The 8,778-nt window shown below is 33.0% G+C and overlaps 1 pseudogene; it reads right to left on the minus strand.

Moving 5' to 3' along the window:
- Positions 1-5,908: 5,908 nt before the first annotated feature.
- Positions 5,909-6,968, minus strand: LOC146939471 (putative metal-nicotianamine transporter YSL7 pseudogene; annotated as a pseudogene).
- Positions 6,969-8,778: the final 1,810 nt, after the last annotated feature.

Below are 8,778 nucleotides of genomic sequence, written 5' to 3' on the forward strand. Positions count from 1 at the left end.
AGTTAAATTTTTATTAAGCGATAAATAAGTAATAACTATTTCTAAAAAAGGTAATAAGATGCTCCATATAGTGCAATATTGAAGCAACACAATTGCATAGGTGGCAAATGAACATTTTTTACTCCAGTCATATATTATAAATAATAAAAAGCTATGCTTCCTCCCTTTGCAAAAAAAAAAAAATGCATAACAGATGTCCTATTACAACAAAAAAGTTAAGAAATTGTGAAAATAGTGTTTTGACATGAAAATTGAAAATTTGAGATCATGGAGATTGTTTTGAGAGTCTAAAGATTTATCCTTTTTTTTTCATTTTCAAACTTCAATTTTAAAGTAGAAAATGCAAGTTTTCTCCTACCACAAACTTATCAGTTTTAGTTGATTATTTATATAGTTTATTTTAATAATGTAATCATATCTTGTCTTTTATTTTAAAAACATGTATTATCATTTTTTTCCCAATCAAAATAGAAACTGTTATTGTTAGAGAATGTCTTGGGGATTTCAGTGTAAAAAAATTTCTTTGATCTTGGAACCCTATTTTTTCCAAGAAAAAATAGGAAAGAATGAAAACTATTTAGTACAAAAATTTACAAATAAGATTTAGTATGATATGCCAATATATGATGAGATATTAGGAAAATGAATAAAATAAATAAGCTACTTATGATTTTTTATGGAACAATGAAATAACTTATTTTGTTAATAAAGTGAAATATAATAGCTTATGAGTGATATACATCATATTAATTTTTTTGTTGAAGATACATATATTATTATTGAGTTTTTCTATCATATAAAAATTTATTCATGTTAGATGTTCAAAATCATATGTTTGTATTTGAACTTATACATTTTATATTAAATATATAATTATTTAATAAATAATTCTTGTTTTCAATAAAAAAGTTGTTACTTTAATTGCTTTAACATGTGAAATATTGCAAATATTAAACAAACCCGTTATTAATCAAAGAAAAAAAATTAGAAAAACAATAATTAACTTTTTATGATTTGTTTTTAATAAATAAATAAGTTTTTTCTGATAAAAATAATAATATAACAATTATTGCAGAATAAAAAGAGAATATGAAAACATTTTGAAGAAAAAGTGATCAAATGTTATTCTTGCATTTTGTTATCATATTGATTTGTAAGAATTATCATTCTTCGTCCGTCAATCCAAACATCACAGCACGATGTAGCCACAACGACACGGTGGTGTGATGAGTGGTTTCGGCCCTCCACATCACCCCTTTGCCAGATCTACTAGTGACTTCTGTTCTGGTGGGTTTGGTTTGTTAGAGGTTCTCGCCTGCTGCCTTGCAAACTCCGGCGACCCACAACGCCGCAGCTATCGGTAGAAGGTATGTTTCCTCTCAAAAACCCGCAAGGGTCGGTTTCCTTTGGAGTCACCGCTTTTCAGGCGGCGTGGTTTGATCACGTTCGATTGGGTTTGCTCTTCTCTTAGCTCTCTCTGTGGTTCGTGAGGTTGTGGGTTTTAAGCTTTGCAGACGGCGACGCCGTTCCTCGCTGGTTCTGTTGTGCAGAAGCTTTGGATCTAATATGTCGGGAAGTTATTGATTTTGTTTAAAATCTAGGTCATCGATCTGGATCTGGTTGGACTGATATGGCTGGTTTGGTGCTACAGTTCTTAGTTCTATTCCAGACAACCGTCACTGTTATGCTAGTGTGGTTCGCGGTGTGCGGGGTCAGTTGGGCTCGAAATGGCTGAAAATGCTTGCTGTGATTTGTTGCAGGGGCTGTTGGTACATGAATTTTTGTCCGTGTTGGCGGTAGATTCAGACACCATCCCTAGAAAAGATAGGCTCATGCTTGTCTCTGATTAATTGGTTTGTTCAATTTGTTGAGTAGACATGGCAGATTAGACGTTTCCTCTCCGACGATCAAGCTTCAGTTCGGATTCCCAACCTACCGTCGTCGTCGTCATCCTCAAGATTGTCTTCGTTCTTCAAGGTCTGATAAGGGACGCACTGTTGTGTTGATCCAGATGTATCTGGATGGTGGTTGTGAATTCATCACCACGTCGGAAGGAGGATCTTATTTGGCTATGTCCATTAACCGCGGTCTAGACCTCTACCTAAGAGGCTGTTATAATCCATTTGTGTTGTTTTTAATTTTCATATCACCCATTTGGGTAGACCTCCATTTTATGGATAAACTGATTAGGTTTATGTCCCCCAGTTTTTTTTATGTATTTTTTTTCCTTTTTTTTAATAATATACTTATGGGCATCTGGCAAAATATTAGAGTTGAGTACCAATTTAGTTGGGAGTCACTCTATTTTTTTGTCATTTGTTCTGGCCTTATCAAAAAAAAAATTATCATTTTCCTAAACGAAATACCGAATAAATAATTAAACATAATTTTGAAAACAAAAACACTAAATTTTAAAAAGAGACTAATTGATAAAAAGTGTGTGCTTTTTCACATTAGAGTTTTACATATATATAGGAAAAATGGACCACTCTCATCGGTGCCCCCGTTTGATTTTTCAAAATAGCATCAATTTCGGAAATAAAAAGCATTTAATTTACAAATAAATGACGATCATCAGCCAATTCTTGCATTAATATATCTTTTAAATTGCATTAACATATGATTATTTTTTTTAAGTAACATATGAAATTATGCATGTTGTATATTATTATGCCTATATACACCATATTTCAAAGTTTCTAAATTACTAATATTAGTTGGTGATATATAATCCTTTTTATTAGTGAATATCTCCATAATTTTTTTGATAAAATATTAATATTGAAAAAACCACCGATGAATTGATCCGAATGTTGAGAGATTTGTGTAAGAAAAAATATCATCTCAGACCTATCCTGTGTAATTTATAGATTCTTCAACGAAGATTAGTCACTTTTAAATGACAGTAGAAACTTTCTGCCTATAACATGGAAACCAAAAGAAAAATGGTAATTCAAAACCATTTTTTTTGTTGACTGCATGTGCTATTGATATATTTCAAGCTCAACTAACTTTTTTTTTTTTGTTGGTTTGCACATTATATTTCAACGGATATCTCATACTTAAACTTATAATGAGAATAGTGTGATATGTAATGACATTTTTAAATTTTTAATAGTATGTTTATATTATTTATTATTGATTATCTACATTTGTCAAAAAAGTTATTGATTAATTACAAACAATTGTAACTTTTAATTTGCTCTCAAAAAAAAAAAAACTGTAACTTTTAATTCAAACGACTACAACCAAAGTTCCTATTTGTAGATAGAATATTTTGAAGAAAAAAATACACGTGTCAATTAATTCAAACGACAGCAACCAAAGTTCCTATATATGCAACAATGCGAAATATAATAAGAAGAAAAAAAATAAATACATGTGGCAAACCCTATGGAAACACACAAAATAGCTTTTAAGTGAATTGATAAGTAATTCTTATATCAATTAACTTTTTCTTTGATTCTATACATATAAGGATAATTCGTACAAAATTAAGCTCATGATACATAAATGAATAGTAACGTATCCACAAATATATAATGGTATATCCATGCACATGAGGTTAGGAAAAAACCAATACATCTAATATTTAGTTTCATAACACATCAAAAAATTATGGCATATCAAAGTATAAGAATATGATAGCTAGTTTCACCCTTATGCATGGTAAAAGGAGAGAAACCCTTTGCTTGAAAATCCCATACAAAAAAAAAAAATTCTCCATACATTGCTGAGTATATTTTGATACTTTTAAAAGCTTGCATCAAATCAATGATATTAGTATACTTCTGAAAAAGAGAAGAAAGAAACGATGTGGTGGAAAGTGCCTGCAAAATTAGCCTATTTATAGGACCTTTAGAGATGTAGTTTTGTTAAGTCAATTTTTTTTTTTTTTGTAGTAATTAGATTTTAATGAAAATGAATATGCTTTAAAATCACATCATGTGACAATTTCAAGTCAACACAATTCTCTCTCTATAATATTCTGCTACACAACTTCTGAAAAAGAGAAGGAAGAAATGGTGTGGTGGAAAGTGCCTGCAAAATTAGCCTATTTATAGGACCATCAGAGATGTAGTTTTGTTAAGTCAATTTTTTCTTTTTTGTAGTAATTAGATTTTAATGAAAATGAATATGGTTTAAAATCACATCATGTGACAATTTCAAGTCAACACAATTCTCTCTCTATAACATTCTGCTACACAATTTTATAATAATTTTTACTAATATTTTGCTGCATTTTTTTTCTTTAGAGTCATTTTCACCAATATTTTACTAAGTGTGTTTCTAATAATTTTTACTGATATTTTTCAACATGTTTTTTGTTATTCATTTTCACTAATAATTGGATTCATTCTAATTAATATTTTACTACTAATATTCTCTCCTTAATTTTTTGTTGTACACTATTCTTCTACACGTTTATTTGTAGGGTAATTTTTTTGTTCAAGTGACCCTCATTGATTGTTAACTATTTTTTCAAAGGATTATCAAGCATTCTTAGAATTACTATTTTTTGTTTCATCAAATAAAAAATATTAACAAATTTAAATGACAATAGAGAAAAGTCAAATGGGAAATTTAATCTTGCAAATTCACATTTGCCTTATATAATTAGAGTCATGAAAATTGGGAATTTTAATCATCATTTGCCAAGTGGCACAATGCATATGTGGAGCGCCTAATAGAAAAGAAGCATTTAATATAGGTAAAACATTTGCAATTGTATATAATATAGATATAGATAGATATAGATATAGATATAGATATAGATAGATAGATTTTTTAAGGTAATTGCTGGATTTCGCGAGAGATTATGATGCGAAAATTGCACCACCGTATATATGCCAAATATTATTCTTAAATGATACACACGACACGACTTTCCTTCTTTTCCGGCTTGGATGAAATTGAGTTGGTTAGAAACCTTTTCGGAAGTAACCAAGTTGCTTGGGCTCCAGTGGCAAGGAGCTCCTTCCAAGGACGTACCCGGGGAATACCGGGTTCGATTCCCAGGGGGAACAACACTTGGCCAGTGCGCATGCCTCTACGCACGAGCCGGATTAGTTGTCCACCTTTGGTGGGTCAGAAACCGGTGCGAAAGCCAAAAAAAAAAAAAGAAACCTTTTCGGAAGCAGTTCAGGATAAAGTGTACCGGGACAAATAGCAATGCTCATTTCTTAGAAACCTTTTGGTCTCTTAACTAGTTTTCGTTCCGTTTCAACTTCTTAATCATAACTATGTTGCTCACGATGGTCTCTATTAGTTTTAATGAAAAACATATTAGTGAAATAAAATGGTTCTGAATCGATATCAATCAGTCAGACTTGGGCGATGGAAAAACATATAAGTGGAATAAAATGACGATTTCACACATAAAATCATGGATTTAGTGAGTACTTATGAAGTTTAATTATGGAAGAATGGTAGTAGTCAGTCTTCAATGTAGTATTTGAAAAAAATGGCAAGTCTCTCAACAAGTAGGATTTAGGGCTTTGATGTGGTAAATTTGACTCAACAATGTTATTGAATTGATGAGATCAATGTTTAAATGACTACGAATTTGATGTGTTACCTATGTTTGTCACTTTGTTGATACAATCTTCATAATTTTAACACAATTGTAATCGTATCTCATATAAGTTATATCATCAAAATGTTATAAGATATAATCATTACTCAGAAGGTTATAAAACATAGTCATGACTCAAAACCAATTCAAAAGGTATATAACATAGGTTTTCATTTACATAAACATTCATCAATCAAAAGGTATAAAAGAATACAAGGTTCTAAATTACATTGTGCCTATATATGAGCTGGTTGAAGATTGTTTCTTCTGTGAGCTTGCTGCCGCCTAGCTGTTGAATGTGCACCAAGTTGTGAATTGTTTTCCATTGTTTGAATCTGATAAGCAGCAGATTGTGAAGTGGTTGCGGGTTGTTGTGTCTGAGATCCAATAAGTCAACTTCAAGATCCTAAGAACTTATCAACCTTAGCATTAGCTGCTCTTGACAAGAATTTCATGCAAATAGGTGGCTGCACTCCAGCAAGAGCAAGAAAAGAGCTAGGAAGGGACCAAATTCCATCTCCACAAATCAAACCGGACGCAACAGCTGATCCAAATGCATCAGCCTTAGCCCTATCAACCTTCTGCCAAATAAACAATATCAAGCTTCCAACACACATATCAATAGCAAAGTAGTTTCCAATGTAAAATGGTATAGCCATAGCCATAGGAACAGGAATAAAGTTGGCGTATTTCTTTCCGACATAGTCGCGAACAGCATTAATAATTATGGCACCGGCGAAAAACACGCCGCAAAGTATGATGCAGTTTTTCGGCAGAGCTGAGAATCCGTCCACGCCTAGTATAGCCATGTTTCGATAAACGAGGGCGTTAGGTGCAGGGTATGGTGAACCAGGTTGACCAAGAGTACCGAAAGCGTTGTAGAATAGCCAGAAAACACATGGCGATATAACACATCCCATAGCAGTTCCAATAACTTGGCTCACAAACATGGATTTCGGCGAAGCCATTGTCATGTAACCTGTTTTGAAGTCTTGCATAAGATCAGAAGCTGTTGCAACAATGTTCATCATGACACCACATGCTGCTAAACCGGCTAGGACACCGCCGTTAGACGCACCTGCCCAAGCACCAATAGCGAAGATGGCTAATTTTCCGTAAGTCGATGCAAGGGACCAATCCGTTATATAGTCCACAACCATAGGCATTGCAAAAGGCTAGTGCGGGTGCAATGATGTAAATGCAAATGATGTAATACCACTTTAGCTGGTGGAAAATGAAGGGGATGGTAATGGTTGAGATTATTGCAATTGTGACATAGCCTGCAATTGCGAACCATGAGGGGATTTGATCTTTGAGGAACATCTCGGTTCTGCGCTTGTCGTCGAATGAAAGTGTAGGGGAGAGAGGAGCATTTGGATCATCGGATTGTGCTCTTATGTCTTTTTTCTTCCATTGTTTATACAAACCTATAAGAGTTGTGCCAAGAACTTTCAAAAAGTTGTATAGACCATCACCAAGAATCATTGCTATGCCTATGAAAACCAGTAGTTTAGAGAGAATACAATTAGAAAACTACCAAAAGAATACATTATCAACCGGTCACATTGAAAAAGATCTATTGCATCATAGTATTTACAAATTCCAGTTTTGTACTTGTTTCATTGAGAAACTACTATTTTTCTATATCAATTCCAAAGTATACTTACAAAAAAGTGGAGTGTTGTCAAAAAAAGTAGATTTTCTCCTACAATTTAAATAAATAAAAAATTGAAATGTAGAAAGAAATCTTACTTTGTAACCTTGAAGACCATGTAAGCTGCTTTGTTTGAGATCAGCAGGGAACCAATCTCCTTTTTTAGCACCAATGAGAGGCCACATGACACCCCATGAAAGAATTCCACCGATCAACAACGAAATATTGGTTATATATGAACATATCATCCCAACCCCCACATAGGTAGCAGAAAAATCAAAGTAGAACCTGTTATGTACATTAAATAATAAATGTTAGCTAAAAGAAAAGGAACTAAAATACATATTAATCTATTTTATCACAGCAATATTATCTAAAAAAAGTTACAAACTCATCATGCTATGCTATCACCATAATTGAGAACATAGAGGTTTCAGTTTCGGTCGGCTTTTATATTCTATAGTTTATAATCCAAGTAAGAGAGTTAATTCCATTTTAAAATCTTTCATTAATTAATAAAATAAAGGCAAGTCACGTATTTGTTTTGATAGGCTTCAAGACCAAATGTGGGGAAGTTTGCAAATCCACAATCATCACTAGCACTGAAAAACCATTGGAAGAAACCCCACAAAAAGCTAAAGGAGAAGAACATATCCAAGTGCTTTTACTTGCACTGAATCAGATGTATGGAAACTGTTGATAAGATGAGCTGTTGCGGTACCACTTGGATATGTCAGTTTGAAGTCAACAAACATAATCTGCAACAAGGAAATCAAATTAAAACTAAATGGCAATAACTAAAAGAGCTTTGAGTCATTCCCATCCCACGTTTTAAAAATCGATTCAAACATCGCAGCAGCGACGTTTCCAAGTCATGTTCAATTGTTTTAAATTGATTGAACAAGGACGGGTTAAATTGATTTTATTAAGGTATGACAAAGTATTGATTATTTGATAGTACTGTACCTTTCGGAGTGGAACCACTGAAAAGAGACCAAGAAAGCTAACAACAAATAGAAATGCAATCATCCATCCTAAACCAAGACTCTTAACATCATTGGCAGTGCCAGCTTGTTTTGCAATATTTGGACTCATTCCAAACAAGTAGCTACCAAACCCACCTACACAAGCAAGCAAATCAAGTAAAAGATTTGTCAACAACAAATAAGGTCATTGTATCAGATCACTGCAATTAATTAACTATTAGAGCATAAACTTGTTCTAAACACTATTAGGGCATAAAATATTTATTCAACTCAGAGTCAAGTATTAAAATGAAGTGGTTAAGAATAGTTACCGCTGAATGCAATTCCACTAGCAGCAACAACACAAGTCTGAATAACAGTATTCTCCTGTCTGGTAAAAGGTTGATTAAGCCAACCAGCTTTCTCAAGCAACTTGGTCCATGTCTTCACAAAGAAAAACCCTAACAATCCGGCAGAAACATTCAACGAAGGAATAATCCCAGTTGTGAGATTCAACTTCATCACGATGAACGTGAACATCACCGACAACATGAGACTCACAAATACTGCCCTAACGGTAACCT

The sequence above is a fragment of the Medicago sativa genome, chromosome 3, assembly GCF_051527215.1.
Source record: "Medicago sativa cultivar Bolivia chromosome 3, Bolivia_mono, whole genome shotgun sequence".
NCBI classification, from domain to species: domain Eukaryota; kingdom Viridiplantae; phylum Streptophyta; class Magnoliopsida; order Fabales; family Fabaceae; genus Medicago; species Medicago sativa.